The sequence below is a fragment of the Cupressus sempervirens genome, chromosome 8, assembly GCF_028749045.1.
Source record: "Cupressus sempervirens isolate cs-2001-9-10 chromosome 8, ASM2874904v1, whole genome shotgun sequence".
Lineage (NCBI taxonomy): Eukaryota > Viridiplantae > Streptophyta > Pinopsida > Cupressales > Cupressaceae > Cupressus > Cupressus sempervirens.
Window position 1 is genome coordinate 32,289,936 of NC_143125.1, and position 13,883 is coordinate 32,303,818.

The following is a 13,883-nucleotide window of genomic DNA, read 5'->3' on the forward strand; positions in this document are numbered from 1 at the left end:
ATAACAAAACTTGGAGCATATTACATTTAGTTCAAGACATTTATATATCTAAGGGTGGCTAGTGCCACTATCAACCCAAAGAAGCTTCCTAGGCATCCTAGTGAAAAACTTTTTCTTTTAGAGATTGCTCAAAAACTCGAGTCTATGTATGGAAGAGTTAGGAAACAATGAAAACCATGTTGGAACTGGCCTCTAATCATAGGACCTTTTCAAGTAAAATGTAAGTAGGATATTCCTTCTTTTGAGTGTGAATGAGATTAGTATCCCTTAGAAGAGTACAATTCTCCACAACCATGTTTTGATAATATTGGGAGAGTATAGTATCTAGCAAGAAAAGAATTCACACATGAAGAAGCTATTGAAGACCATTGGATGAATGCAAAAAATGAATACAATGTTGTATCAATGATTATTGTAGAATGACTTTATATTTGGTGGAAAAGACCTTAAAAATAAAGATTCCATTATAGATATTCTAACAAGATTTAGGGGAGCTACTTGATCCTTTGTTCAGCGTAGATAAAATTGGGGAATGACCCACAGTGAATGCTAAGGTAGATAGGGAGGAAAGTGATGATATTAACCATCGAGTGAGGCACATCATCAAGATGATGTAGGATTGGATCAAGAAACAATTTAAACTTGATCCAATACTTGAGAAAATAATTTTCCATGCTCAAGCCTGCCTAGCCAAAGGTAGAGGGCAGAAAGTCACCATCCCTACCTTTGCAACTTAGTCACCAATAAGGCCAAAAATAATATACCAACTTGATTGAATAGTTGGATACTATCATCCTCAGGAAAAAAAGGGAAAGGGTAAGAGAAAGAGGAGTTCTCCACAAAGAGTAGAACCAGAGGAAGGTGAAATCCTAACACCCCCATAGCAAGAGGAAGCAAATGTATAAGGGGCCGAGGATACTAGGCCACCACAGGTTCAGATTGACTTGCAACTACCACCAACTGCTGCACCAAGCCAAATAGAGATAGAAGTTGAGGTTCAAGAGGTCTCTCCACCTCAGTAGACAGAATAGGCATCCCCTTCTACACCCAAGAAATGAAGAAAGATCAAGACTCCAGTCAAGAAAAGGCAAAGGGTAATTAGGATAGTAGTGCCTTTCCCATCTATCTCAGAACCCATTCCTGAAGGAGAAGAAGAAGAAGAAGAGGAAGATGAGGAGGATAATATTCCATTGAGTAGAAGAATGTTGCTAGCAAGAGCCATAGAGTAGGAAAGGAGAAGAAGTTCCATTGTTACACTGTCGTCAATCCTAGAAGAACATCTGTAAACAACTACATTTGAGGATGAAATGTAGCAATGGGTTGATGAGCAGGATGTAGAGGGCATTGATATATTTAAGATGTTAGATTTTGATTTCATGCCCATAGGGACTAATTAGTGGGAGGCCAAATTAGGGATATGCTAACAAATGAGCCCCAATAAGAGGATTAGACTAAAATTCCTCCAGAATCATAGGTTCTTGATCTTTCTCCTTCATCTCCACTGTAGGTCACAATTGTGGATAAAGGTTTTGCTACTCTCCTACCTCCAAGTATCAAAGAAGAAAAAATTTAGGAGGAATAGGAGGAAGGGCCACAAAAAATAGTAACTAATGAAGTGTCTGAAGAGGGACAAATGGTTGAGTGTCCTTAGCAAGCCTCCTAAGACACTGAGGTACAAATTGTGGGGTCCACTAAAATAAAAACTACAGAGGGAGAGCCCTCACAAAAGGAATGCACCCCAAAAAGGAGTGATAGAGAAAGGGGGTGGCCAAGAAAACTCCTTTATCCTTAAGAGGTAGGCCTTTGGTGGAATGAGTCCCAAGGTGGTTGTAAAAGGAAGTAGTAAGAAATTAGAAGCCACAATTCAATGCTGATGAAGAGGACATGATTGAGTTGATCAAGGTTCTAAGAAAACTCAAGTCCCCATCAAAGGAAGCAAGAGCCTTAACATTCCTCAAATATGATCAAAACTAGGATTTATTTGCACAAGTGACCATCCCTTCTCTTGATGCAGATGTAGAAGATTTAGGCCCACAAGACTATTAGATCAAAGAGGTTATGCTTGGGAAGCCTACATTAGATATAACCATGTTGATGATCACAATGGGTATGAAGGAGGTTTTCAAAATCTTAGAGCAAGAAGGGGTAGAACTCTAAACACTTTTTAGAAAAAAGAAGTCCTAAAAGGACATTTAGCTAAATTTTTTGGTCCCTTGGATCCTGAACACCCTAAAGAAACATTGAAAGTTGCACTAGATAGAAGAGATGGGGGAAGAGTATAGTTGGATCCATTTTTGAAGGCCTATCAGTAATGGTAGGAAAGTTTTGAGGAAAAGGGAATCCTAATCATCCAAGGGAATCTAAAGCTACTACATGCTATGTAGGAAAATGTAGACAAAATGGTAGCAATTTTGAAGTAGGATTTTAGTATAATGGATGAAGTACATGCATGGGGTAAAGATTTATAGGTATTACAAGCCATAAAGGGGAAAACATACATAATACTTGTATATGTATATATAGTAGAGGAGTTAGATTTAATTGATTATTGGATTGAAAAGATAGTAGTTAGTAATAAAGTAATGGAAACATTACATGCGGAGATCCATTGGTTCAAGGACCAAGCCCGAGAGTAGATTTTGCAGGTAGAATCACATTACAGTGATGCATGTCTTGATATTTTTGAGGATTATGAATAGGAGAAATTAATGCCAATAGAGGTAGTGGTAGAGAATTTTAGGAATTTTTTTGGAGAAGCTTCTAGTGATGATGACATCTGACAGGCCTTTAGAATAGAAAAAGCCTTACTAAAGTTTGATACAAAACTCAAGGATTTTGTTGAGACCCGTATTGAAGTAGAAAACTATAGACAAAAGATCAAGGATAAATATGATGCCCTAGATTTACCAGATGTAGCAAAAATCATTGAGATTATAGAGAAATTCAACGACAAGCATCCAGACATAGCTCTAGTATGAAGGGCGATAAAACCTAGAAGACAGAATTTTAATTTTGACACTTGGTGAAATTTTTGCATTTTGGACCTTTGACATGAGCTGGTGAGCTACTATGCTTTTTTGAAACAAAGTGTTGGAATAATTTTGGAGAAGTTAGAGTTGCGCTGGTGAGCTGCTGTGCTTTTCCAGAGGTGCACTGATAGTTAATTGCTAGTTCCAAAAATAGAGCTTTCTATGCATCGAAAATGTATTTTGACAGTAGTTTAACTCTAAAAAATTCCCAATGAAGGATTAGATTCTATTTTTGACACTTCTAGGTACTTTTACTTTGACTAAAAGTTCTCTCCTTCTCATTTTCTCATAAATTCTATGTTTATGACATGTAAAGGCTCATGCATCCAATTAATGAATATAAAATGGATGGATTCCTACTAAGCACCAATTAGATTGTTAGTTTGTATATAATTAGTTTTTTCTATTATGGTAAAAGCATATTATTGCATGAAGATATCTCTCACTCTCAACACAAATTGAGGAGATTATTTCTTATAAATACTAGATTGTAATATGTATTCGGGGCTGCGATTATTTTGCAATAATATTATGCTTTTGGTGCTCTCATTTCGAGTGTAGTGATTCTTGCCTAAATGTGTCATTTTTTTGTGAATTTATGTTTATGGAATTGTGATTAAGCCAAAGGTTTATTGCTTTGTTTCTAGTTGTGTGATCTTTTAATTTTGGTGTTTGCTATGGTTTTACAAATTCCATTGACGTATCTAGCTCAAGAAGAAATTACCAAATTGTGCTTGCATAACTCTTTGTCTCACATGAGCACACTTTCCATGGCCTTGCAATTTGATGAAGAGTGAAACATCATATGGTTACTAAGTTTCCCATTGATGATTGCATCAGTGGAATCAAGGAAGCACTGCTCCTATTTTCATTGGTTACCTACCAATTTCTTTGAAAGCTTAACTCATAGACGTGTTGTTTTCTGTAGCTTATTTCCATTAGGATTTTACTTTTATGTTATTTTCTTTAAAGTTCTTGTTATTTTCTCTACTAACCTCTTGTTAAATTAGGAATTCATATTAGTTGCATCATTAGATTGCATTCATTGGAAAACATTAAAAAATACAAAACATAGCTCATTTTGCGTGTTTTATCTTGAAGCAGTGAACAAATTCTACATCTCATCCGAATTCAAACAAATCAGCAAAGGACTCCTCATGAATAAACACATTTATCTTTAATTGAGCATATTGTAGTAGGTCACAAGATCACCTAGAACCTTGGAGTTGATCCCCAAGATTGACTTTTCAAGAGAGGAGTTCAAAAGGATTCCTACCATTCAACATCATGCAAAATGATAACTCAACAGTTAGCTCGGTTAGCAATGGTTCCATCCAAATTTTCTTCATTAGTTGAGTGAGCTCAGTTAACACTCATCTTTTTTAGTCTTTCCTTTGACACTTGAGTGAACTCAGTAGTTACTTCCTTCTGAACTAGGCAACCACAGGAATGTTTAGTAGAGACAGAAAATTATCTTCACTATCTGAGTGAGCTTGACATACACTGACTGATAAAGATATGAAATTTGTGTAACATCAAAGACAATACATAATTAATCAATTTTATCCAACAATCTCCCTCTTTGGCATTGATGGAAACAAAACATGTCATAAAAAAATGAAATTTTAGATTTGTTCTTGAGAACTTACTCTATTAGTATGAGCTCTTCCTTTGGTTGGATTCTTCCTCTGTCTACAAAAACTTATACCAAGTTCATTCATAGAATTTTCTCTCTCTTACAAAAAAATTATCCTTCTTTGGAATGATGAAAATTTGTTAGAGATATGATAGTAAACTTCTCCCTCTTTGACAACACATGCCAAAGATAACAACTCTGTTAATATTAATTTACCTTAAGTACTGATTCATTTGCAATATGCCCTTGTCAATTCTACACCAACTGATTGATCTTAAACTGAGCCCTTATTGATGCATCACTAAGCTTTATTTAGTGAACTTTAGATAGGGGAATGACCCCTAGCTTACCTTTTAGATACAAAAATGCATCCTTAGGTAATTGATTGGTGAATATGTCTGCAATCTTTTCTTTTGTATTAACATATTCCAATCTAACTTCTTTATCCTATACCAATCTCTTAAAAAGTGATATTTTATAGCAATGTGCTTTGTTTTGTTATACATCTTTGGATTCTTTGATATATTCATTGCACTGGTGTTATCATAGTATATGACTATTGGATCCTTGATCTCTATCTTCATTCCTTCCAACAATTGTTTGAACCAAACAATGTTAGAACAATTAACTGTTGCTACCACATATTTTGCCTCTACTATGGATTGAGATGTACAATTTTGCTTCTTACTTGTCCAAGACACTAGTCTTTTACCAAGAAAGAATGCTCAACCACTAGTGTTTTTTCTATCATGAAGACTTCTTGTCGAATCAACATTAGTAAATACTTTCAAGTCCAAATTTCCTCCAAGTTTATACCATAAGCCATAGTCTTTTGTATGTTTTAGATATCTCATGATTCTCTTGATTGCCATCATGTGATTTTCTCTAGGATTTGTTGAGAATCTTGCCACTATTCCAATTGCTAGAGCAATATCAAGCCTTGTATGTACTACATACAACAATTTTCTAATTATTGATCTATATGTGGTCTAATCTACTTCTTTGGAATCATCATTTTTGGAAAGCTTATATCTAGTAGACATAGGGGTTCCGACTAATCTTGAATCTTCCATTCCAAACTTCTATTTAGATTGAGTGAAGTAGATACCATTTTTGTTCTATTGTCTCTGCCATCTAACAAAGAATTTTATCTCACCAAACATGGACATCTCAAATTCTTTACTCATTTCTTCAAAAAATGCTTTGCACAAGTCATCATATCCTGTAAATAGAGTATCATCAACAAATATTTCTGCCAATAAAATCTTCTTGTCTGGTCCTTTCTTGATATATAAACTATTATTATCATTTATCTTTTGAAAGCCAATCTGTACCAAGTAATCATGAAGTCTTTCATACCAAGCTCTGGGAGCTTGCTTGAGACCATATAATGCTTTGTGTAATTTGAAAATCATGTCTCTTTTGATAGGATCTACAAAAGCTTCAAGTTGTTCAATGTAGACTTCCTCATCAAGAATGTAGATTTGACATCCATTTGATACACTTTAAATACCCTGTGTCCTGCATATGCTAGTAAAGTTCGAACACCTTCTAATCTTGCTACAGGAGCAAAAGTCTCATAATCAATACCTTCTTCTTGAGAATAACCTTTACATATTAGTCTTGCCTTGTTTCTTGAAACTTTTTCATCTTCATTTAGCTTATTTTTGAATACCCACTTTGTGCCAATTACATTCTTATCATTGGGTCTAGGAACAAGAGTCCAAGTTTTTTTTTTTTTTTCTTATCTATTCTATCTCTTCATTCATTAATTCAATCCATCTTTCATTATCTAAAGCATTTTAAACATTTCTAGGTTCAAATTCAACAAGTAAACATGCACCTTTTAATTTGCTTCTTTTCATTGTTCCATTGGATTTGTCTCCAATGATCTGATTAGGTGCATGATGTTTTCTAACATATCTTGCTAACATAGGCTCTTTAAGCTTTGAATGAGTTCCACTATCTTCATTATGAACTTTTGTTTCAAGCTTGGGTCCTTCTGTCTGTGACTCGAGTCTATCAGACTTGGTTTGAACTAGCTTGGTAGCCTCTGGTTGTGACTTGGGTTACACTATTTGCAACTTGGTAACCATTGGAGATTTTGGGGACATAGGAGTTGAAGCTTCCTTTCTTTCAGATAGGTTTTCCAAGGTATTAGGTTCATAGTAAAAAAATCTTCTGTAATCTGGCTCCTTGTTTCTTTCTTCTTCACTCTTTTCTACAAACTCATCAATTCTAACATGTGCATTTTCTATTACTTTATGAGTAGACAAATTCAAACATTTGTATTCTTTACTTCTATAGGAGTATCCTAGAAATATGCCTTATATCACCTTTTACATCAAATTTTTATTTTCTAGACTCTTTTGAGATATAACATTTGCTACCAATAAGGAATTTTATTTGAATCTTTCTTCAACTATACTCTATTCAAGGTATGAACTCTAGTGTTGATAGCTTCCTTCAAGTATTTGAGAGCAACATTCTTTTCAATCATCAAAGTTCTTGCACAATCCATGATAGATCTATTTCTTCTTTCAAATTTACCATTCTATTGTGGTGTACTAGGGACTGATACTTGTCTTTTAATTTCTCTTTCAATGCAAAAATTATTGAAGTCATTGGAGATGAATTCGCCACCTTTGTCTAATCTTAAACATTTTAATTTATTTTTGGGTTCCTTTTCTAATCTTGCCAGATACCACTTGAATTTTTGAAAGATTTCTAATTTTTCTTTTAGATACATTACAGTCATCATTATAGAATAATCATCAACAAAAATAATGAAGGAATTTTCTTCACTTTAACTCTCTATTCCAATAGGTCCACATAAGTCTATATGAACAATTTCTAAGACATTTTTTGAATAATAATTTTTTCTTTTGAAACTAGTCTTGCCCATCTTACCAATTTGGCAATTCTTGCATAAACCATATCAGGCTTCTTCAAACTAGGAATGCCTCTTACTCTTCTATTCTTATTTTAACCAGATGATCAAAGTTTGCATGACATAGCCTTTTGTGCCATAACCAACTTTCTTCTATTTGAGCAATAAAACATGAACAATCATTGAGATCAAGATAAAATAGATTACCTTTTGTTTGCTTGCTAGATCCAACTAGATTTCCTTTTCCATCTAGTAGTTTGGCTTGTCCATTCTTGAATTCTACCTTGAATCCAATATTATTCAACTATGCCACACTTAGTAGATTATGCTATAGTCCTTCAACCCAATAAGCATTGCCACATACAAGTCTTAGTTAATAAAATACATCCTTTTCCTTTTATGTTACAAGGTTCATTGTTTCCAAATCTCACACTACCTCCATCATAATATTCCATGTGCTCAAATTTTGTTTGGTCGCCAATCATATGGTGTGAATAGCCACTTCCAATAATTCATATATCATTTTTGCTAACATGAGAGATAATTTCCATCTTACCTATTTCATCATTAGATTCATCTTTTACAACAATATACACCATTTCATCTTCACTGTTATCAAAATCTTTAGCTATAAAACAAGATTTTTTACCTTTGTCCTTATAGTTCTTGTAGTTCTTGGAATCCTTCTTGCCTTTGTGCTTATTTATTTTCTTTTCATCTTTGATTTCTTTATTTGGATACCTTGCAACAATGTGACCAACTTCTTCATAGGAAAAGTAGATTAGAGGAACTTCACCTTTGCACTTTCCTCTTCCTTTGGAATACTTCCTTGCAAGTAGGGATTCAAAAACTTCAAGATCACTATCTAAATTTTTTTTTGATTTTTCTTCTTCACTTCTTGATTGATTGGACTTTGATTTCTTACCCTTTTCTTTGAGTGAGAGTTTATCTTTAAAAGAAGATTCAATAACCTTTGAACTAGGAACATAGTTATCGAAGTTATCTAATTCAAAAGTTGTCAATCTTTCAACTAGAGCATCCAAAGATATTTTATTATTTGGATCACATCTCATTTCTTGAATAGCAGATACTCTAATTGCATAAATAGGAAGAAGAGTTCTAAGTACCTTCCTTACAACTATTTTCTCTTCAATGTCTCCTCCAGATGCTTTGATTGCAATTACACTTGCTTTGATTCTTTACACATATTTTTCAATGTTCTCATCTTCTCTCATTTTTATTTGATCAAAATGACCTCTAAGACTTTCAGCCTTATCTCTTCTTACATTTTCATCTTGTCCATATATATCTTTCAGTTTGGTCCACGTGTCATGAGTTGTTTTGCAATCTTTAACTTCATCAAATTCAACATAACTAAGAGCAGATGCAATATCAATCATCATGATGTTATGATTCTTTTCAGCAATATCTTCAACAGATAATGTGCTAGTGAGAGTCTTGTATTTAGTATCAAGATATTTGCATCTTGAGTTACTTATGGTAGCCAAGTGTAACCTCATAAGTCCTTGCCATGCTACAAAATTGTCTTAGTTCAGTTTGGAGATCTCTCTTTTGTAAGACATCTTGATCTTTAGGTTAGGTCCTTCAAACCTTATCTACAAGCACAAAAAGATTTGATACCAATTGTTGAAAATATAAGAGGAGTAACTAAGAGGGGAGGGGTGAATTAGTTACTACTAAAATAAATCCCAAATCCTTTGGATGTTAGTACAAAAATTACAATCTAAAAATTGAATACTATAGAAGCTCAGCAAACACACATAACTATTTTAACTTGGTAATTACTAATTGTGCTCGATAAATTATTAACATACAAACTTTAGATGTTATTTGTTATTACTATTACTTTAACTTAGTTGCAATCAAATAAAATAAAATAGTATGAACACATTTGACACAAGGATTTAACATGGAAACCCAATTTGGGAAAAACCACCAATTACAACTAGTTACTATTTTCACTCTTCTGAAGTGAGCCCTATTAGGAGCCAACCCTGTTAAAGGTTACAAAATGCACTATTAGGTGTGACCCTATTAAAGGATTTAATCACCCTATTAGGAGTGGCCTTGTCAGAGGTCTTGAGACTGCCACCTTGTTAGAGGATTTACAAATAGTTGTCAAGACAACTTTGTTAAGAGATTTAAATCATTGCTACAATGGTTAGAGAGTAACAATGAGATGACCTAATTTGAATGCAACTAAATTACTAATTGTAGATCTTTGTTCTAGCTTATACTTGATCCTTCCTAATTGAATATAGCTTTTTTTCTTCACAAGGATTTTCTTCTTATCCTTGAAATTCACTTCCTCTCTTCATGTTTAATACATTCATAACATCTTCACATTCACACTTTGAAACCACAACTTGACCTTATACTTAAACCTTTCATATTGTCAAGTCGGCTCAAATAAAACTTAGAATAATTAATATTCATCACCTAAGTTGGCTAGAACTAGTAGATAAATAAATTAAGCTTAATATACCAAAATAAGAAAATCCTTCATTAGCCAATCTAGCTAGATAGAAACTAACTCAGAAATGATTTCTTGTGTTAACCAATAGAAGCTTGGTTAACACTGCAAACTTGCAAAGATCCTTTGGCAACCATGTTAGTCAGGTTAGCATTGGTTCCATCCAACTTTCCTTCATTAACCAAGTGAACTTGGTTAACACTCATCTTCTGCAGTCTTTCCTTTGATGTTCGAGTGAACTCAATAGTTACTGCCTTCTAAACTAGGCAACCATAGGAACGCTTGATAGAAATAGAAAATTGTCTTCACTATCTGAGTGAGCATGGCATACATTGATTGATAATGACATGACATTTGTCTAACATCAAAGATAATACACAATTAATCAATTGTATCCAACTATAAGTGACCTTAGATTTAAGGTATTCCTTGTCATTGAAGTCCTATAATAGGTCTCTAGCCTAGGAAAGGGTCTCTAGCATTGAAAAGCTAGGAGGTAACCAATTTGGCAAGAAAAAAGATGTCAAGAAGATGTAAACAAAATTTGTAAGGCAAAAAAAGGTTGCAACTTTGCAAAAATTGCTTATCAACTTTGCAAAACCCTTCCAAACATGGTGGAGACTGATGGAAACCCTAATTATGAGGGGAAAAGACCTAAGAGGAAATATATAAGCTTACAAAACCCTAAAGTTTCCCGTAAAAGTGTGTTAGTGTACGAAGTGTATGCTGTAGAGTGGTTTTTGAATGTAAAAAGACAAAATATAGAGCAGTGAAAGTTTTTGAGTCCTAACTTAATCACTGTATCTATTTAGCATTACAATTAGGTTTGTTTAGGATAGTTTTGTTTCAATATATTAGGTGTGTGTTTGTGTTTCTTTTAAAGTTTGTAAATTCTTTTATTATTGCTAGTTTACTATCTTGAACCAGGCAGTTGGCATTGAGAAGCATGTAATTTACTATCCCACTGTAGAAATAGTATGACCTCTTTGGGATAGTGAGTGTACTTTATTTACTTCCTACTTGTAGAAGGAAGGGCCCTCAAAATCCATGGAAGCATTTTTGAACTCTTGCCTTAGGTGAGCCAGTGCATGCTCGGCTAGAGAAAATTGATATAATAGAGCTTGTAACCAGAAGGGTTATGAAGATCACCAGCAAAGAAAATATGGAGAATGAAAGGAGTGAGTTAATATTCCTTGGGAAGAAGGAGAGATTGGTGGCAATCTTGCAAGGCACTAAGCCCATCCATACAATAGACATGCCTAGGAAAGATCAAGAAACCCTTAAAACCCTTAGTTTGTACAGAGATGCTGTACAGTCTTTTGGAGACCCAAAACCATAAAAATTTGAGAGTTTTAGTGAATTGAATGGGAGTCTCTAAAGGAAGTTTGCATTGGCTAGTGGAAGAAATTTGAGTAATTCCCTGATTTCTAGGAATAAGAGGGCTAATTGGGGCTCTTTTCTAGTAGCCCTATTTTAGGGGAAAAGTGTGAAATCAGTAAGAAAGGTAAGTTATTTGAGTTTATTTGTGCAGTAGAAGAAGTATGTTAAGAGATCTTTCATCATCTTCATAATCCTTCAAGTTGTGTGTAAGGATTAGCCAAGAAAGACCTAGATTAGTTAGGAATCTTGAGTGTTCTCCATCTAGCATTAGAACCTAACAAGTGGAAAGAAGAGGATTTTGTTCAAGATAGAAGAGTGGGGTTTAGGATTGGAGGATCTCTACATAATAGGGATTCTATAGATCTATTTGGTGAACTTGTAAGTCACCTTAGGTCTCAGTAGCAGACTAGAAGCATGAACTAGTGATTAGTTCATCCTCTCTCCCTACCAATTCATTACATGGTATAGTGCATCGAATAGCATTGGAAAATATCAAATTATTATTAGTTCACCATTGGAGTATTTTTTAAAATAAGGAACAAAAGCACATTTCTCATTTTGGATACGTCGAATGGAATAAAAAAGGAAAATGGTCTCATTAATAAGGAAGGATATAGGAGCTGGAGGATTAAAAAGCAACAAAAAAAAATAATTTAGAACAATACAAAAAGTCATTTTTCTATTTGAATAATAAATTAAGAAGATGATAACTAAAAAGTAGGCTAACTAATAGGGATATGTCTAGATTTTAGGAGAATAAAGTGGAAACCAAATAAGAGGGGCTAAAGACACAAAATTATTATATAACGTGATTTGTTGAGATTATTATTACAGTTTAAATAGATTTTGATGATAATTTGAATTAATAATTAATCTAATTTTAATAAAGAAAATAATAGTGAGAAGCATATAAAATAAAGTGATTTTAGACATATTCAACAAGAGAATTTTAAAAATAAGGAAAGATGAAGTGAAAGAATAGAACGAAAGAATTGATGTATTTGAGAAATAGTTTTCTTATATTTCAATTGATGAAATATTAAAAATATTTACTTGAATTATCTATACTAATATAAAAATAATAATTCAATAAAAACATATCCCAAGTGGGAACATTGTAGTGGTATTAGAGCATGATCTTACCATCCTATAGGGTTAAAGTAGATCTAGAAAAATAATTTATATGAAAGACTAATGTAGAAATTTAATGACTATTAGAAAGGATACAAACATATCCATGATAGGAACATAATAATTTGGACTAAAAGAAATATATATTTCAACTCAATAGAAGAAATTATCTAATTGCTTGAGGACAAGCAATTTGAGGAAGGATGGACTGTCATATCCCCATTTTAACATAGAATTTTAATAATAATTAGATAATAAAATGTTTTTAAATAAATAATGATAATAAAGTTATATTAAAACTATTACTAAAATGAGAAGAATTTTTTTAACCATGGCGAAGGTGAAGGTGAAGGTGAAGGTGAAGGCGGGAGTAGGTGCAGGTACTGGCGTAAGTGCAGAGGTAGGGACAGGAAATGGCATTAGTGCAAGTGCTGGCTTAAGTGCAGGATCAAGTGCACATGAAGATACAAAAGTAGGTGTACAAATAGGTATCCATTCAGGGGTTAATATTCAAAACCAATCTAGGGTTTGCAAAAACAAACAACAACCGTATCTTGATGTCCTTTCCAATATTTTTTCCTCAATCCTCATTGTGTAGTCGACTATAAAGGATCATGATAACTTGCAATTCCAATGTTTCCATTTTAAGGAAACTCACCTCTTCTTAGGGGAAAAATCAATATTTCAAGGGAAAGCAATGGTCCAACTAGGTAAACCTTTCTTTGTTAACCCTAGGTTTCATGATATACGACAGTAGGAGCCTGGGAAAAAATTGTGATATGGGCACAGTTCAACATTTGAAAAAGGAGAATCATCAAAGTAGGCTTCAAAATGATTTCAACAACATTTGTCATAGGACAAGAACAAATCCAAGTTTCCAATGAATAAGAGTCAATCAAATCAAAGCCAAAAGAATGGATCTAACCATCGACAAGCCAAACAACCAGTTTTTGATATCTGTCAAGGTTTTCCTCTAGGTCCCCCATATCAACCTCGATTGGTCATAACTAGGGCAAAGGATTCAGGGTAGGAAATGGTGCCTCCTCCTAGAGACATGTCATGTATTTCTCAAGATAAATCTTATGGGATAGAAGGGTCTAAATCAGTTCCTAATGTCTCGGTTCAAAATTTTGTTACTTAGGATCCACCTAGGGCCCCTTCAAACCAACTAAAAATCACCAAGTATGGACAAAGAAAGAAGTGGTTGAACCCAAATCAAATGATATTCACAGGCAACCTACAGATAGGTTGATGATTACACTTCCAAGTCATATGCTACAAAACTCTATTGATTTACTTTGGCAAACTACTTTAATTGGTAAG